The sequence below is a fragment of the Halichoeres trimaculatus genome, unplaced genomic scaffold, assembly GCF_033239565.1.
Source record: "Halichoeres trimaculatus isolate MK-OKI-2021-1 unplaced genomic scaffold, fHalTri1.1 fHalTri1_scaffold_6, whole genome shotgun sequence".
Taxonomy (NCBI): domain Eukaryota; kingdom Metazoa; phylum Chordata; class Actinopteri; order Labriformes; family Labridae; genus Halichoeres; species Halichoeres trimaculatus.
The window spans coordinates 12,426,519-12,445,066 of record NW_027437184.1 but is presented as its reverse complement, the minus strand read 5'-3'; the positions used below and the strand labels follow the sequence as shown (position 1 = coordinate 12,445,066).

At 40.6% G+C, this 18,548-nt stretch overlaps 1 non-coding gene across 1 annotated transcript; it reads left to right on the top strand.

The window, feature by feature from the left end:
• The first annotated feature begins 3,630 nt into the window (after window positions 1–3,630).
• On the top strand, window positions 3,631–3,703 carry trnav-uac (transfer RNA valine (anticodon UAC)). Its single transcript has one exon. It is a non-coding gene; the product is annotated as a tRNA-Val (tRNA).
• The last annotated feature ends 14,845 nt before the right edge of the window (window positions 3,704–18,548 follow it).

Below are 18,548 nucleotides of genomic sequence, written 5' to 3'. Positions count from 1 at the left end.
TCCTGAAACGCAGAACAGCGCCGCTCACAGGCAGCATGGTGTAAAAGTTGTGTTGAGTCGCTGTCATCATCCCGACTGTTGATGTGGTTTCATTTAAAGCGGACTGAGTCAGTTCATCTGCTTACTTCATCCCCCGGAGTTTCCGCTTTAACGTCAAATCAAGTCTCGGTCTGACGAGGCGCAGGATCCTAAAATTCCCCTTTGAGATGCAACCACACAGTTTTCAAACCTACAAAAAAAAAAAAAAAACAGAACAAAAAAAAAAAAAAAAAAAACGTATCTACTGATTGATTAAAAAACCCCACAGCTTATTCCAGTTGTTTGAATGAAGCTAATAAGAAGTATTTGTTGTTACTTTCATCATCTCAAAAGATGGATGAGATGCAAGGTCCTCAAAAGTGAAGCCAAACCATCTGGTGCTACATTTACTGACTGTACCCGGTTTGACTCATAATGCTGACCTCCTTCATTAAAACAGAGTGGGCATTGGTGGTATTCAGAGATGTGAATCAATTGTTCTTTCAAACTTTTTTGGCATCCCTAATCATCCTCAAGAGTACTGCTACTTTTCTCTTTCAGGTTGAGAGGATAAGATAAAAACTGTTTATTTTTTGCCTTGGTGTGTGACTTTAAAGTTAGAATCTTGATTTAAAAAATGTCAGACCTGCTGAACCTGAAAACAAACAATTAAAAATTAAATGAACAAAGTGGCTCCACGCTGTTCCGTGTGATGAGAAGTCTCAGAATACTGAGTTTCGTCCTTGACTTCTGGGCAAAAAGTCACAACTCTGAATTTTTCAGCATTCAGGATTCAGAACTCAAAATTAACAGGATTCATTCATTCATCCATTCATTCATTCATTCATCCATTAATTCATTCATTCATTTATTCATTCATTCATTTATTCATCCTCCACCTCTTTGCCATGTTCAGGGTCTCAGGTGGCTGGAGCCCATCCCAGGTGTCTTGGGTGAGAGGTGGGGTACACCCTGCACAATCACAAAGCTGACACACAGAGACATACAACTTTTTATGCACACACTCACACCAGTGGGCAGTTTAGAATCACCAATTAACTTTACAAGCATGTTTTGGGCATTGGCATTTTGCAACCTGCAAATTCTGAGAAAAATCTGAATTTCACCTTCTTTTATCTTTTCTTTTCTTTAAAAAAAAAAAAAAAGAAAAAAAAAAACAGAAATACAAAATACAAACTCTCAAGATTCTTGCTTTTGTGCAGGTTTTAAGCAAAATTCTGCTTAGCCTACACCCGAATGCCAGTGACAAGACTTAAAAAGCTTTATTAGAACAAACTTTAACACATTACCTGAGATAAACCAATTTACAAAAAAATCTGACTCAACAAAAGTTTTTCCCCCAAGAAACAACTTCATCTTCAGCCTTATTTCCTTCACCATCAACAATCTTTAACCTAAAATCAACAAGCTAGTTACCATTAGGCCAGTAGTTGATCATTGATCACTGCTCACCTTGACCCCATTCTAACACACAAACACACACATCCCTCTCTATACACACTACATTGCCCCTTATGATGTTTCTTTTTTAATGTGTGTAAGCCTACCTGCAGACTTTCTATCAGCTGGTTATATCATTACCTCATCTTAAAGCATAACTCAAATTTTCATTTGTTTGGACTTGGTAAACAATCAAATACATTTATATTAAAAAGGTGGAAACAGGGCCATTTGCACTAACTGATCCTAAATCAGGTTATTTCTCTGAAATTGTATTTAATGCTTATGAAGTTTGGCAAATATTCCCAAAGTTTAAATGTGTGGAAAGCAGTGGCTTTTAAGTGCCATGGTATATTATCAATATTTCATATTTCAAACACCATGGCTGCATTCTGCAATCACCCAATCACTTGTGCAAACTGGAACCTCCCAGATGATGATGCTACATGCACTGCAGAGGAGTGTGTATTTTAAACCTACTTTAAAAATGATGTGATGCTATGATTTGCTTTTCTGCAAATGTGGCCTCTGCAACCCAGCATGCACCGGATTAGTAATGACCACATTCCCATGAGTCACTAACTCTGTGCGCATGGGAAACTTTCTCATTTGCATACAGTAATATTTTGTACTTACCAGAAATTGTGAGTGTGGGTTGATATCTGGAGTGATTGGGAAACCTGTTTTATTCAATCTTATTTATTTTCTTTTTTTCCCCTGCCTATGTCACCTTAGGGGCTCTGAATAATGCCAGGAATTGTGTTATTTTCCACAGAATTGTAAGTGATAAGGCAGATTTCTAACTTCAGTATCAGAGTTCTGACTCTGAAGTTAGAATTTAAACAAGAGCAAGAATTTATTTTTATTTTCTCAGCTTTCCCTCCAATTTTTTTTCCCACAAACCCCAATCCTCTCCTGTGTATAATTTAAGACCACCACTCGTTCTGTGAAAGAAAGACAGGTGTGTGTTCTATTACTCGCAGAATAAAGTAGTAGATGGATGATTGTTTTACAGGTTGCTTCTTTTCCCAAATTGAACTTTTGTTTGAGAAGATCATGGGGGCAGAAAAAGAGGAGAAGGGTGAAGAAACTGAGCACTATTATTAAAAACAGAGATCTTCCGTGCTTAGAGTTTCCCTCCCTTTTATGACACTGCTAGTTTTTGGGTCTCTTTTGCATACTCCAGATGTGGTGAAATGGACATACTGCAGGAAAAACAAACATTGAAGATAAGTGAACAAATAAACACAGCAGAACTGTGAGTTTGCTCTTTCCTCTTTGACGAGGAAAACCTTTGAGATTTAAAAAATCAGTAAAATTTAGCTTAAACACTACAGAGTATAAAAATTAACTTAACTTCCTTCAGCCACAGTGATAAAATGCCAATCACATGTTGATGTATGACTGTGAACAGTACAATGATTGACTCATTACAGGTTTGAAAGTTTAGTGACTCAGATATTAGATTCAGAAAATAGCCTTCAGAATGACACACATCTTTAAACTTAATCCCTCACACACTTAAGTAAACCTAAATCAAGCTCCACCTTTCCCCTTATGTGTTGTAAGGACTTGTCATGTCCACTGGAGGGCAGTATAGCACATGATATAACATGGAGCCTGTGTGAAAATGTGACCGCATGAGGGCTTTAAGGAGTTTCTGACTGTCTCCGAGTCTTTTATCTGGGCTCTTACATTCTTCTCATTCACCCTGAAGAACGAAATAGACCTTTGCTTTCTACCCTGACCAAACATAAATTAATAAACTGCTGGCACAAATTTGCAAGAGGCCAAAAATAAATAATTATTACAATGATAGAGACACTCACAGCACTTTGGCACCCTCGTGTGGCTCTGTTAAGCAAAGACGAATACAAGGAGCTGACAAGGATCTGACACACATTGTCGAATGATGATAGATAAAATAAAAAGTTAAGTCACCAAATAATAAAAGCCAGGACAGTTAAAGTGAATCAGTGGCTGCAGTGGAAAAAATGTTGCTAAAACCATCATAGCTTCAAACTTTGCTTCATGTGTCATGTTTTTCAATTGAAATCATCAAAGTTGAATTTATTTTTGTTTCTCAGTTATTTTTTCAGGAACACTTTTATTCAAAAAACATTTTGCTAAAGCAACATAGCATCAGTGTGTGGTTTCATAGTGTAGTGGTCATCACGTCTGCTTTACACGCAGAAGGTCCTGGGTTCAATCCCCAGTGAAACCATGAATTTATAATAAAATCATGTCTACATGAATCAAAATCCTCACCGAAAGAAGAAAACATTTCTGCCACGCATAAGGTGAATGACTTTGGACTCAGAATTCCTTCACGCACTCCTGTATCTTAAGGAAACTGTTCTACTTCTTGCCTAAATTTCACCTGTAGACTGTGCAACACAAGGACAAAGCTTTCTGTGATGTCACCCATTGATTTCTGATGCAGAGTTTTGAAGCCTGTTGTTGACTGCGCTATATTGGCAATGCCAAGCTCAACCAAGCTTTACGTTAAGATGAAGCAAAGAGGTAGGCCTTTAGCCTTTTTACAGACAGCGACAGTCTGCCCACCTGTCAGTCAGGTCGACCACGCCCCCTTGAGGCTTGTGTACTGAGAACACAGTGACTTCGATGGATATTACGGAACAATTTGCTCTTCTCTTCTAGGATAGGGCTTATGCCATTAAGAGCTTTGTAAATCAGAAGAAAAACTTTAAACTCCTTTCTAGATTTTACAGGTAGCCAGTGTGGAGATGCTAACAATGGATAGATGTGCTCTCTTCTCCTGGTTTAACAAGACTCTTTTACTTCAACGCTTTGTCATAACCCAGCTTTTGGCCATGACTAAAGACAGGGGGAGCACAGTTTCAGTAATTTACAACAGAGGTAGGTTAGATAGAGAGAGAATTTACGATGAATACAGCATGCAGGACGCTTACTTTTTCAGGGATGTAGCACCAAATGTGAGAGGATGCAGCCAATCAGCTGTCGTGGAAACATATAATAAGTATGATCACAAGCAGCGTCCATCACAACTTACACTCCAATCACAAATTTTGTCTTTGTTTTGATTTGATTCTGAATGTGTTTTCTCACTGACAACAAATCCTGATGCAGCACTGACACTGGTCCAGAACTATCATGCTTCAAAAATACTGACCATAGTGCAAATGAACTGCTGTCCTTCTCAGAGTAAATTCTGCAGATAGCAAAGGTTTTTTTTTATCTGTCTTTTGTGTGAAGTGTAGTCTTTGTACCATGTAAAAAGTTAAGTTCACACACACACACACACACACACACACACACACACACACACACACACACACACACACACACACACACACACACACACACACACACAGGATTAGATATGTGGGAGGAGGTATTCACACCACACACTGATGAAGTTTTAGTGGACTGTCTGTCACACGAGGGACCTGGACAAACGCCCACGCTTCTCTCCTCTCCCGGAACTCTGCTCCAAGTGTGCGTGTGCGTGTGTGTGTGTGTGTGTGTGTGTGTGTGTGTGTGTGTCTTCCTGTTGTTTTAGATTCCTCTTCACTCCCCCACTGCTGCCAATCCATGACCTCTGACCTCTGCTGAACCCAGCTGTCAGCTGTCCTGGATCGCATGAGACAACTTTCTCTTTCCCTCCATGACTTTTTTTTGTGCCTCTCAGTTTCCTCTCTCGTCTCTGTATCCACTTTATTAAAGCAACTTCTCAAATCTAACCTTAAAGCAGCATTCACTGAAACTGGGGAGATGTGAGCCCCTAACTCAGCCCCCCACTTTTGAATTTTCAGGCTGATTTTCTTTAAAAAAATCCTTTCAAAATCTCCTCAGTGTGTTTTTTAAAACAGTTAAATGGAGGAAGATTGCATCTGTTATAAAAAAAAATGTTGTGTTTTGATATAGCTATTATTTTTGGTTACATAATTTGACTTTGGAGATTTTCTTTGCCCTGGGTTTTGTCTGTAAGGCTGCCTGAGCTGAAACAAATATGAACACACTTCCAAGTGGTTAAAAAAATACTGATCTGACCTGTTTTTCCAGTTGTGTTTTTTGATCTTCATTTAAAAACTGTTGTGTACATTTTGTCACCCTCTTGTGGTAGTAAAAGTAATAACAGGCTGGAATCATTCCTCAGACAATTATTTTTCGTTTTCATAGACACTAAAAAAAATGAAACAAAAGGGCTTGAAAATTTCTGTGACTCTCTTTTCTTGTTTATCTGGAGAGCAAACGCACTTTCAAAGAGGATGTCATTCAGTCCTCAGTTAAGCCTGTTATGATTATTTGATGTTGGAGGACTCAAACAGCAGCTCACGCAGAGGACAAATCGAGGACAAGCCACCAGAGGAAACATTTTTAGGCGTCACAAGCAGCCAGGAATCTCTGCACCTGGAGCTGAGTCACAACAAGCCCGGATGCTGAGTCACATTATCGACCCTGTAAGGTCACACCACCATGCAGGGCCATCATGTGACCCACAGCGTGGACTCACAGGCTTTCTGTCCATCATAACACTTTTACACACAGGATGAAGCTGCAGGTATCAGATGAGCTTCTGTTCCCTCTGGATGCTTCTTAGGATCATATTTAGTGCCTTTGGGAAAAAATATCTTCAAGTTTGTGAGGAAAAACATTATGACAATGAGAGATGAGCTTTTTGAAAATGACATTTCTGTCAGCCTTCGAACTCAACTCAACTAAAACTAAATTTATGGACCAGAGAGTTTAAAACAACCAAAGTTGACTAAAGTGCTGTTGAGATTATTAGATGCAATAAGATATATATTTAAACATATAACCAGAGCAAATATGAAATGAGAAAAAAAAATGGTTAAAATAAATTGAATTAAAATTGAATAAAAAAAATGTGCTGGATGTCTATCCAAGTTTTAATTAAAAGCCATGGAGAAGAGGTGAGTCTTGAGAAAAAATCTAAAAACCTTGATTGACCCCACAGAGCAGATATGTAAAGGCAGGTTGTTTCCACAGCTGGGGACACAAAAACTCTGTCAGCTTTAGTTTTGAGTCTGGTTTTGGGGGTGACCAGAAGCAATCCACAGTTGATCTCTGTGTCCTGGCAGGAACACGAGGATGAAGAAGTTCGGTCAAGTATCCAGGGGCTAAGCCATTGAGAGCTTCAGAAAGAAACAATAAAATTGTAAAATCTATTCTAAAAGCAACTGGAAGCTAAGATAGGGGAAATGTGGTCCCGCTTGCGTTTACCAGTTAGGAGACAGGCAGCTGCATTTTGAACGAGCAGTGTAGAAGTGAGCTTTTCAGTCCAAAATACAGATAGCTACAATAATCCAGTCTTGTGTTGATACAAGCATGGATCACAGTATCAAGGTCTATGTAGGCAGGTACCCCTTTGGTTTCGATAAAATCCTCACTGAGCTAATCTGGCAGTCAAATTGTAGCCTGTCGTCAAAATTTCTCCAAGATTCCTTACAGAAGATGCTGGTGTGAGGGGCCCAGAAAACTTGTTGAAAAATCTGCTGGTTCACAACCAGTCTTTTCTTTAAGTGAAAAAAGTTTGCTGTCATCCAGGACTTAACATCCTGGAGGCAGTGGAACAAGGTCCTTACAGAATCAGTGGATTTTTAAGTCAAAGGCTTGTAGATTTGGACATCATCAGCACAACAATGAAAGGTAATGTTGTGCTTCTTGAATCATCAACCCCGGTGGCAGTATACAGAGCAAGAAGAGAATTGGCCCGAGGATGGAGCCTTGGGGGACCCCGGAGGTAAGGGGTGCTGAGGATAGGTGAGTTCACCTAGCTGCAGAGAGAAACTCTGATCAGAGAGGTAGAAACCAAGTGAGAGCAGAGCCTGTGATACCCACTCACTGCTCCAGTCATGCCAGGACAATCTACAGTGAATTAACAGTTACCAGTAGATCACAATTAACATGACTGATAAATAAGAGGATAACAGAGCCCACCGTAATGAATACCTCTTTAAGAAGACAAGAGGGGACGCTGTCAAAGGGACAGTTTGTAGGCCGCAGTTACTTAACTACGGTGGCCAGTGAGGAGAAGGATACAAGCTCAAACTTGTCCAAAACAGCACTCAAAGGAGGAGCAGTGGTGTCAAATATTGGGCCACAAAAGAGAGGGTAAATGGCCTAAGAGCATAGATTTAAAAGTCTCTGAGGTTTAAAAATGTTTAAAAGAACCTGTGGCTTATGACCATTATCAGAGACAAGATTGGAAAAAAAAATATTTTAGCAGCCTTTAAAGCTCTTGTGAGGAGCTCTCTGTTTTTGTTGATTTTTGCACCCCCTAATTTAGTGGTGTAGATGTGTGAAATAAAATAAAATAAATAAAATAAACAACAACAAAATTAAAACAACAGGCCTTGTTTAATTTTGATAATCAATGATAAACAACTCTTTTATATATTGCTAGATTAAGTTTGGTATTAAACTTTGTTTAAAATCTATGAGGTTGAGTGACTCTGAGACAAAACCAGGAAGAGTCAGGTGCTGATGACTTGCGGTGGTGTTTTGAAATCTTACACTAAATATCCTCTCTACTCTCATCAAAACTCATTACCTCCCCTCATATACATAATCCTCATTAATCCTGCTTGTGCTCATGAACAACGTGTGAAAAAAAAAAGAAAAAACACTCTTTGAAATGAGAGTCCGCTTCACTCCCGCTTTGGCGCCTTCAGACAAAAATATCTCAGGATACCATTAAAAAATGTCAAATTCAATTATGCCTTTCTCTCTTTTGGATCTGATTAGCCATCACACACACACACACACACACACACACACACACACACACACACACACACACACACACACACACACACACACACACACACACACACACACACACCCTTGTGTAAAAAGTGAATGAAAGAAGAGGAAGTCCTGAGGGCTTTGAAAGCCTGATTGGGAGAAAGCTCTTGTGCTGTGGAGAAAGGAGAAGGTGAATAACAGCTCTGGTAGCCGGCAGCAGCACAAAGTGAAGTGGAGGGCTCCATTCTCCCTGCCAGAGAGGGAGACCCCTCGCAGGGGGTGGGTGAGGGACCAGAGGGCCCTCGGCAGCCCGGGACCCTCGCTTAATGAGAAATTCCTGGGGATTTAGAGGGGCGCAGAGGTCTTCATTTTCTCACTGCGCCCACGGGCCCCCAGTAGCCGGGTGCTGAGGGTTCTCTTTCAGCCCCCCAAACATCCCCAGAGGAAGGGAGAGTCCCCCCATTCAACAAGAGCAGGGGCCCGCCTGCCTGATGGATTATGTATATGAGATGTGGGTTGTAGGATCACAACCTGCCACCTTCTGCACACTGCAAGAAATGTCAAGTCATTTAAAGCTGCACCTGCCTTCACAAAGTGGTGCTTTAGCAGGGAGGAGCGTCCCAGCCCCGCTAATTAAGATGCTGTTCATTCAGGCTGATGAGTGACAGACAGGGAGATCAGAGAAAAACACATCCACACTCAGGAGAAAAACAACAAGACAGTGCCAACACTTAAACACTCAACCTTAAAATCCACAAAAAAACTTTCTGTCTGCAGACTCTGACTGCGATTTTCAATTGTTCTCAAAAAGCAAGACGGGGGATAATTTAGTCTCATGATAGATGCTGGGGGTTGGCATCAAAGAATTAAAATTGAAAATAGAAGAAGGTAATTTGTTTACACAATATGATGATGGTAACTGGAACAGACAAGATAATCTTGCAGCCATAAAATAAAAAAGTGTTTTTAGTTCAAGATAATTTGAGTTCACAAGATACAAGATAGCTCTAGTGCTTACACAAAAGTTTTGTGATAACTCATAAATTCAAGATTACAAACTATGAACACAGGATTAAAATGATCATATTTGAGAGACTTTAGATGTTCTTCAGAAATGTACATTTTAAAAAATGGGCTCATCATGTTCACTGTTTTCCATTCCACTGAGGAAAGCTGTTGGAGTGTTGCTGTGAATCAAGCTCATGAGAGAGTTAATTTCCTAATGTGTAATTATAAGAATGTGAGGGGCTTTGAGGGGCTGCTAGCCTTCAGCTGCCCCTGTCAAGCCTCACAGCACCAGCCCTTTGGACCTGCTCCGGCCTAGGACCCCCGGCTGGGACTGCCTTACAGCCGGCCCCCTAGGCTAAGCGTCAGATCTGGAGTACCGGGGCGTTGGACATTGTGTGGAGAGAGCTCTTGCTGAGGAACGACTCGGCCACCGATACAAACAAACCCCAGGTGGCTGTTTGACAGCTTCACAGGTAGAGACAGCGTCCTCTCTCGGGACTCGGCTTCTAAGAGTCTGCAAGTGGATCAGCTTCAGAATAAGAGTCTACATCTCCATAATTTTCAGTGTCAGTCACACCCACAGGGGAGGTTTAGCCTGGACTGACCCGAACTGGGACAAAACATGGAGTAGAAATGAGGCACTGGAGTTAAAACATCCAAAAAAGTATTTTTTGAGGTAAACTTCCTTTGCTTCTCAGGTGATTTTCAGGGTGTTCAGTCTATGATCAATGATAAACACTTAACACCTTAACACACAGAGAGAGAGCCTGTTAAAGGTGAGTTGTCCTGTGTTGGTCATTGCTGTTTAAGAGCCGTGTTGAGCCATGCGCTGCCCTGTTGGCTATGGCTGCCTCTTGCAGCAGCTCTCTCTTCTTTGTCTCTTTTTCGTAATCTTTGTGTTTGGAGTGGATCATAACTTTGTATGGCTCATTTGTTGGTCATGGGCACCAAACTTTTTGTGGCTTCAGCGACATTTTACTACTTTTGCATGGGTTTGTCTGGAGATCCTACATGTAACCATGGCCACATTGTTTACATGTGAACTCAGCTGTTTGCAGCCTGTAGCATGTCAATGCTAACTGGTGTAAGGCCTGATGTCTTCCCACAAGGTTAGGAGAAGGAGGTGAGGACAGATCAATCTCCAATAAGATGGAAGAGCTAGCTGTGCTAACCCAGCAACAGAGGGAATACCAGAGGGTAGAGTAGCATCATGCTATTCACAGTCATGGCTAACGGAGCTAACATCAGACACCAACACCACATTGGAAGAACTTCACCTATTGTGAGCAGACAGGATACAGGAGACAGAGACTGAACAAACTGCTGAAGAAGCTCAGTCCTGGACCCTGTGGAGGTGGAGGCTGGCTGAGCTGGAGAACAATGGACAATCTGTCATCATCTATTTTCTTATGGACCTTTTTCCACTTTCTATACACTTTCTTACTTTTGTTTTCTTGATTGCTGCTGTGACTTCAATTTTGTTGAACTTGTTGATGACAATAAAGTTCTATTCTATTCTATTCTATTCTATTCTATTCTATTCTATTCTATTCTATGCAGCTCTCTTTTTCAAACTCAAAGCACAGCCAGAAGCCTCTGCAGAAGGTTAAAGGTCCCTCGCTAAGCTCTCAGTATGATGGATGCTTTGGACCATGGACATCTATAAAGCTATCTAGTATAGAAACATATCTGCACTTCACCTTAGAAAGAGTTATGGTATGGGAAAAATCTGCTTTCCCTACATCTAAATTCTCAGTTTCTAAGTCTATAAGTAAGAGTATGTGAAAAATAAGCTGCTACAGAAACCATCCGACCATGGGATGAGTATTTGATTCAGTCTCATCTCTGAAACTCTGTCTGTCTAAATTTGAAGCTGAAAAACCACCAAGTTTATTTCTGTTCTGTGGACACAGTGACCATCAAAAACATCCTTTAAATCTGTACCCATCTGAACAAACCACTTGAAGATCCTCGAGGCTCAAATCCAGGACACACAGTAAAAAAAACCCGAAAGCGCCGCTTTTTCCCTCCGGCTAAAAATGAAACATCCAAGAGCTGCTTGTTCAGAATTAAACACAAGTCTAAAGAAGTCGTCTTTGCAGGAGAAATGTCCGGCTAATTGGTTTGTTAAGAGGAGAGAGGGTGTGAGGTGAGAGACAGGGAAAGAAATTTCCCCTTTCTTTCAGTCCAGACAGGTTAAATGTGCAGTTAGGCTGGCACAATGCAGCCGTCCTTTCACATGCAAAGATGAGGTATATGGAGCGAGCCTGGTTTTGTGGCCGGTGATCAGACTTCAATTGAGAGGCAGCAAAGCGTGACGGTATCCCCTCCCCTCCAATGCCTCCCACTTTCTCCTTGGTCCTCACGCTCCTCCAGCTTGCATCAATATCTTGCTCCATCTCCTTTTTTTTTCACAGCAGCATCCTCAACAACTATGTTTACACTGGAAGCTTCCGTTGCTCGTAATACGGCTGGGTGTAAATTAGGGGCTGGTGGAGGATGGACATTGATGGAGCCATTCACATGACTTTTTAAATCTTGTTTTATTTAGTCTTTGTATTTATTAACTTATTTTGTCTAAAACAGATATATGATGAAGTTTGATATCATTAGCATTCTTATTATTTTGCAGACATAAGGGCCTGTTTCCACTTCTGGCATTTCTCCTCTGGCAGCAGTGACAACTACATTTTCAGAGCACTTTCATGAATTTCACATTAAAAGAAATGCAAATAGTACTGGATAGGAATTTGTTCATAAGAGTACTAGCAGCCAGACTTTGAAGTTCTACCCTTCAACTACAAGACTGGTTGGACACTTGGTCACTACTCATTGTTGTTGACCGAGGTTGTTATCAGAGATTCGACAACCTCTTGAGGGGCATATTGCAGGTTAAAGACAACAGTTAAGCAACTGAAAGTAAAATAACCTAAAAGTAATATTTTGACAGAAATTCTGAAATTAATGAACTGTAGGGCCTCCAGGAGACATTTTGGCATTTTTATTTTTACTCCCATGATGAAAACTGTCATTTGAAGGTGACGTCCGAGAAGGAAGTCCCTCTGATTTTGCCTCTGTTTAACATTAATAAACATGGATCCGACTGTCACTCTTGTTAATGAAGAGGAAGAAAAACTGTATTCCTAAACAGATGATGGTCCTCAGGGTTATAATTATGAGCCTTTAGGAAAGATGGAGACCAAGACCAAGGCAGGATTAGGAGGAATAACTGCTGTAGGAGAGCAGTGGAGTTGTGGTGTGAGGAGAACCAAAGGAGAACAGAGCAGGTGTCCAGGTGAGTGAGCACTGTTAGGTAGTGATATGTAGCCTAATGCTGTTTTCACATCAACATATTTAAAGTTTGAAATCAGACTAACTTTAGCCGTTATGAAGCAGACAGAGAGAAAAGCAGAGAGGTCTATCAGAGGTCTATCAACTAATCTAGAGACTTAGCTTCTAAGCTCAGCTCACGTTTGCGTTGGGTTGAATCTCGGGCTGAATCTCGGGCTGAATCTCTGACAAACTTTGTTTACGTCTGCCATCGGGAGCCGGGCGAGGGACTGCTGCAGCTGCCAGTGAAAGTGTAGTTGTCTCTGATGATGGAACAGCAGCCACATCAGTCTCACCCGGACCTGGCTCCGGTATCCCATCTTGAACTCAATACAAGACTGTATAAGATAGACCTCATCATATCACCAGGCACAAAATCTTCCTGTCAAGCCCTGCGTTTTTTGTGACTGATGCTGAAATAAAGTCCCATCTTGTCACCTGCACAAAACAAATTCGTGCATGAAAGCCAACTCCATCTAGTCCAAAAAAGTGGACTCGATGCCCTGTTAAGTTGTATTTCTACACCCATCCATCCATCCACCCATCCATCCATACATCCATACATCCATACATCCATACATCCATACATCTATACATCCATTCATCCATCCATCCAAACACATCTTAATGATCTTAATGAATGGTCAAATAAAATAATACTTAGAAAGAAATACAATAATCATGACCCGAAACACCCCATCTCTATATAATTCACATTGGCTAATGGCGGAGTGAGGGGATGCTACAGCATATGACGCATTTTCATCCAACTTTTTGCCTTTTTTTGGTTGAATAACACATAAAATCAGTGACTGACTTATTCCAATGGCGTTATCAGGCGATGTAAAGAGTTTATGTACAAAACATTTTAAACAGCAATATGCCCTCTAATCTTGATGGGCAATGAGAGGTGAAACGGAGGTTGTTGTTGAGTAATTTTCAGCTGAAAGTGAAATGAGTGCAGCTACAAAATACAGCTGACACTTAGGAAGGAAACTTAGACCTGAAAAAGCAAAACTTTATTGTTTTCATTAAGAAACAAAAAAATGGTTAGTGTACACAGACCCTTGTGCTTTAATTTCCATCAGAACTTGGCACCTTTGCACCAAGTGTTGTATATACTGTAAGGCTGTTAGTGGAGAAGTGTATTATAAGTTTTATGTTTTTAAAGGGGAGCTTAAGTAAATATGTATACTTTTCTAACTCCAGGTAGGCAAACATATTTATCTTGTCTTTATTCAACTTTTAAGCAAAAGAACTTGTGCCAAGATAGTCTGTAGCAAAAATGAAACATGGACACACAGAGAATCAAAGCACAACCCACCATCACTAAAACTTGTCAATAAAAGAGAAAGTTTCCAGGAGTAATATGTGTTACAAGGTTTAACAATTTTTTCAGTTTTTTTTTTATTTTTATTTTGTTTCATTTTATTTTATTTTATTTTAACTTTTATGACTTTATTCAGAGAGGACAGGAAAGTGGATAGAGCAGAAAACAGGGTTAAATCTGGCTCAACTTACAACACTTTCAGGCCGATATGACCTCAATTTGACCCTCCCAACAATCGGCAGAGAACTCTGGTCCCAATGTGTGACTCGGATTATCTTCTAGTGTTTTCTAGTGTGAGAGGGTGACAGATCAATCTTAAGCCCCATGATCGGCTCACAGACTCGTTGGAGAGGCCCCAATAATTTTCAAAACGTGTTTGATAGTTATTGGGATGATTACGCCGCTCATTTCTACTGAGGATGTCAATAGCCAATCAAAGAGAGCCACTTGTTAGGGGCTGATAATGAACAGAAATTTATTGGAGACGAAAATGCCTACCACGTAGGAGCATAGTGTACCGGTGCGTTGGACAGCTGAGATGGAGGACACACCTGTCAACCAGTGACAAGACGGCCAATGTCTATTTCTGCAGATTGATCGGAAATGAAGTTCGTGATCTGGCTGGCCCTAGGGTCAGTTTAGCTGTTGAAAGTTTATGGTTGTTATTTTAAATTTAGATCAATCAGAAGCAAGAGATTAAGAGGAAAAGAAAAAGAAAATAATTAGATCATATGCAGAAAAAAATTATTAGATAAATGGAAGTCAAATTACCCCCCTGCCAGTGGCTGTTTAACCAATAAGTTGCTCTGCCAACACTTCATTTCAAAAGAAAACAGAATGGTAGAAAAAAAAGTTTGGGGTTGGTAATTGAGGGATATTTGGTGGTGTCATCCAAAGACCGAAGCCGTGAAATGGTGCTTGTAAAAGCTTGGCGCTGGCCACCTCATTGAGTTGTCAATCTGCCCGGCAGGTCCCCCGTATGATGAGACCTGTCAGAGAAAGAGCAGGAGGGGTTAGGATGACCTAATGCAAAACACCTCCCACCCTTTTCTCTTTTGAGAGCTTTGAGTGACACCCCCATCAGCCCTCAATACGACCCCCCGTGGCGCCATGGCAGCAGACGGACCGGACCAATCGGGACACTGGGCGAGGGCTGAGTGGTCAGTGGGGAAGATTAAACACTGGAAGAGACTCAAGAAACACAGGTGGTGGAGAAAATAATAAAACACTTTACAGAGAAGGAATTCTCTGAGGGAGAAACAAACACATGCTTAACCAAGCTGATTACACACTCATTTACATCAGAAGATCAAGAAATCTGACTTTCAGCACGTTACGGTTTTTAAGTGATGTTGGTTAACTATCAGAGCTGAGGATGGAGGACATGTGTGTGCCACCATTTCTACTGCAGTTTATAATGTCACAATTATTGTAGCAGCAGCTAATCATCAAGAAAATCTTTTATGAATCACTACAAAGAGGTCATGATTATTGCTTATACTTGGGAATGTTGTATTTAACCTCATAAGAAGAGGCAACATATTTTTTTATGTCTCATCAACAACATTATGGCTTTAAGCACAGGGGACAGCTGGAGTTACTGCACTGTCATTAGAGATACACTCTTTGGATCCCCAAACCTCCACTCGATTCAGTGTTTTCTCTGATTATTAATGAACAAAAAAAAAGTTTTAAGGAGAGAAGGAGTAAAAACAAAAAAATCATCACAAAATACATTAAATACTTTTAGTAAATTAAATTTTCTGTGCCACAATCAAAGTGTTTCAGGCAGATTGCGATGCAAACAGCTCCACCATTGGCCTTTGCTTCTCCGTCACCTCCTTCCACCTATCACACCATGTCTTTGTCCAACTCTGTCTCCCAGAGTTCAGCTCCGGACCAGACGCATTGTCCCCGTTGACGACTTGACGTCTCTGTCTGTCACTGAGATGCAGACACAAAGACACAAAAAACATACATGGCAACACACCCCAGTCAGAGTCTGGCATCCTGACAGATTCTCTCACAAAGGTTACATGTCAATCTGAACTGACAACCATGATAAAGACTTGAAATGTGGGTCAGACTCTGGAATTAAAGAGAGAAATTTAATTCAAGATAGTTTTTTTTGTTTTAAATTGTGACATATTTGAGAGTTATTGAGGTAATTCAGAGTCAGATGAACTACTTTTTCTGAGGGACAGATAAACTGTTTCCTGTCAGGCCTTGAGAGCCAGGTTGTGACAACTTTGAGTGTTTGTTTTTTCTTATTTGTGATTCTAGATTCACCTGGAAAGTAAAGAAAAATAACTTATATCAACTTAATATGAGTAAAATAAAAAATCTGCCAATAAAACAAAAATGATTTACATTTTAAGTTTCCTGTATTGGGACAATAGCCTTATTCAAAGACAATAGCCATGTCAATATTTTAGATTCTATTGGCAGAGTCTTGTGAGTTTTGTGCCTTTTACAAGCTTGCAGCTTTTATTACTTAAAGTTCCATTTGACAAAAAAAGTAATGGCTGCAACTTACCCAGACAATTTGACTTTAGGTTTCCTAACAGACGTTGCATGTTGAGTAAAAGGAAAAGACTCAAACAAAGGTCTGTGTTTGGATTTCAGCCATAATGATACAGCCAAGAAGTTTCCAAATACCCAACAAATATGCCGCATAGACAATTTGATTCCTGTTTAAAGTAAGCATTGGTCATTTGAAAGTCTGTTCTCTGAGTCATCTGTGTCTGTTGTGTGCTGTGGTCAGGTTTCATGTAAATACCTTCATTTGTTTGAAATGTAAACTTTAGTCTTTAAATTTGAGATTCAAAGTTGAAGAGAGCTCCTGGGAACAGGGACAGTGGGGGAGGATTTGCATTGAGTCAGGGTGGTAATATGGGTCAACATCACTGAGAAACAAACAACGACTTCAAGAATCACATCAGACGTTCCAGAAATTTGGTTGAAATACATCTGTATGAGGTTTAATGTGTCTAAAACCCTTGCAACATTTGTTTTAATATGCATCAACTTAAACCAGATAGCGCCAATTTACAGCCAGCTACTCATACAGCTTGGAGAGTAATCTATAAAGGGTTAATCTTAAGGTTAACTGTGAATAGGAACAGCCTGAGTCATTTTCTACCAGTGCTTGTTTGGTGCTAGTGCTGGTGATTGGTTTGTTCGAATCATGTTCTTTCTAAGAACGGTTTTCAGTTGGATAAGAACCAAGTCGAGGCCACATCTTTGCGTCACTGTAAAATGTCATGTGGCAAAAGTGACTCCCCGTCATGTAAATAAGATAAATAACACAAGGCTGTTTAGTCTGCTAAATCAAATAAGGAATAGACCTGATCTATAAGAGAGGTGAGGCATTAATGCTTTAATTTAGCTTTCATTTCAAATCATGAATCAGGAAACTCTGACAAAACATTGAACCCAGCAGCTTTTTAAGAATGACTATTTTTCACACTGATTGTTGGTCACGGTCCCCCCCCCCCCCCCCCCCCCCCCCCCCCCCCCCACATAGTCAGTGCTTAGCTCTGGCCTAGCAAAGAGTTGGTGCTTGCTAAGCACCAGTTCTGAGCACTTTGAACCAGTTTTTCACAAAGAAACACAAAGAACCAGTGCTTAGTCGGGCTGGCCTGGAACTAGCACCAGCACCAGTTTGGTGGAAAAGGGGTAATTGAGAGGAAACTTGCTTACTGTTTCTCATGCTAGCAAGCTAAACATGCTAACAGTTTATCTTAAGTGAAAGAATATGACCTGAACCAACTCTACTGATTGATTTTGAATTTAGGAAGACACAAGTTTGCCTCTTTTTAAAAAAAAAAAATATGGCATCCAAACTTTAACGACTGATCAGCTAGTTGGAGATGCTAGAAGTTGCTGTTTGTGAAAGATTGGGGTAAATGGTGCATTCACTGTCTTCAACACAAAGGCTTAAAGGACTTAAAAGTTGACATTAAAAGTTGTCAGGGAGACAGACACACTGACTCCAGTGACATGTCAGGACTCCTGGACATCAGAAGTGACAACAACAGTTACACAAAAACATGTGGAACAACTTTGCGACTCAGACAAAATGTCTTGTTCCTGGAGTTAAAAAGGGAGAGTCTATATTTTAGTGCCGTCAGAAGTGGGTGGTTTGTCCCGCTTTGCTTGGCGCGGCTCGGCTCAGGAGGCCCTCTGGGACCGGCCTTGTTTATTTGGACAGCAGGCAGTAATGTGGCGAGCTGCAGCCTGGGAGGCTGACCAGGAATGTGGCTGAAGGTCTCATCTGGCCTCATCAAAAGATGACCGTGAGCCTCTCAACACTGAGATTACTGCGCGCCCTGCCAAACCCACACAGAAACGTTCAGTCTGGAGTACACCCACTGGCACAATAAAAGGCAAAGTAAGGACACTTAGCTAAAATAAAAATGATTTTCCTCTTTCGTCTAGTGTCCTGCTGTTATCCCTCTTGCCTGTGTCTCTCCTCACCAGCATATAATTTGTCTGCTGTTCTGTCTTTTCAAGTGCTCTAATGTTCCTCAAAGTTTTAACCTGGTTTCACTCTGATTCAGACTAAATCACATCAAATAGAAAAAGATCTTATTCGCCTATCTTCTCTATGAGTTGAACACAATAAAGCTCCTGAGTTTCAGACATT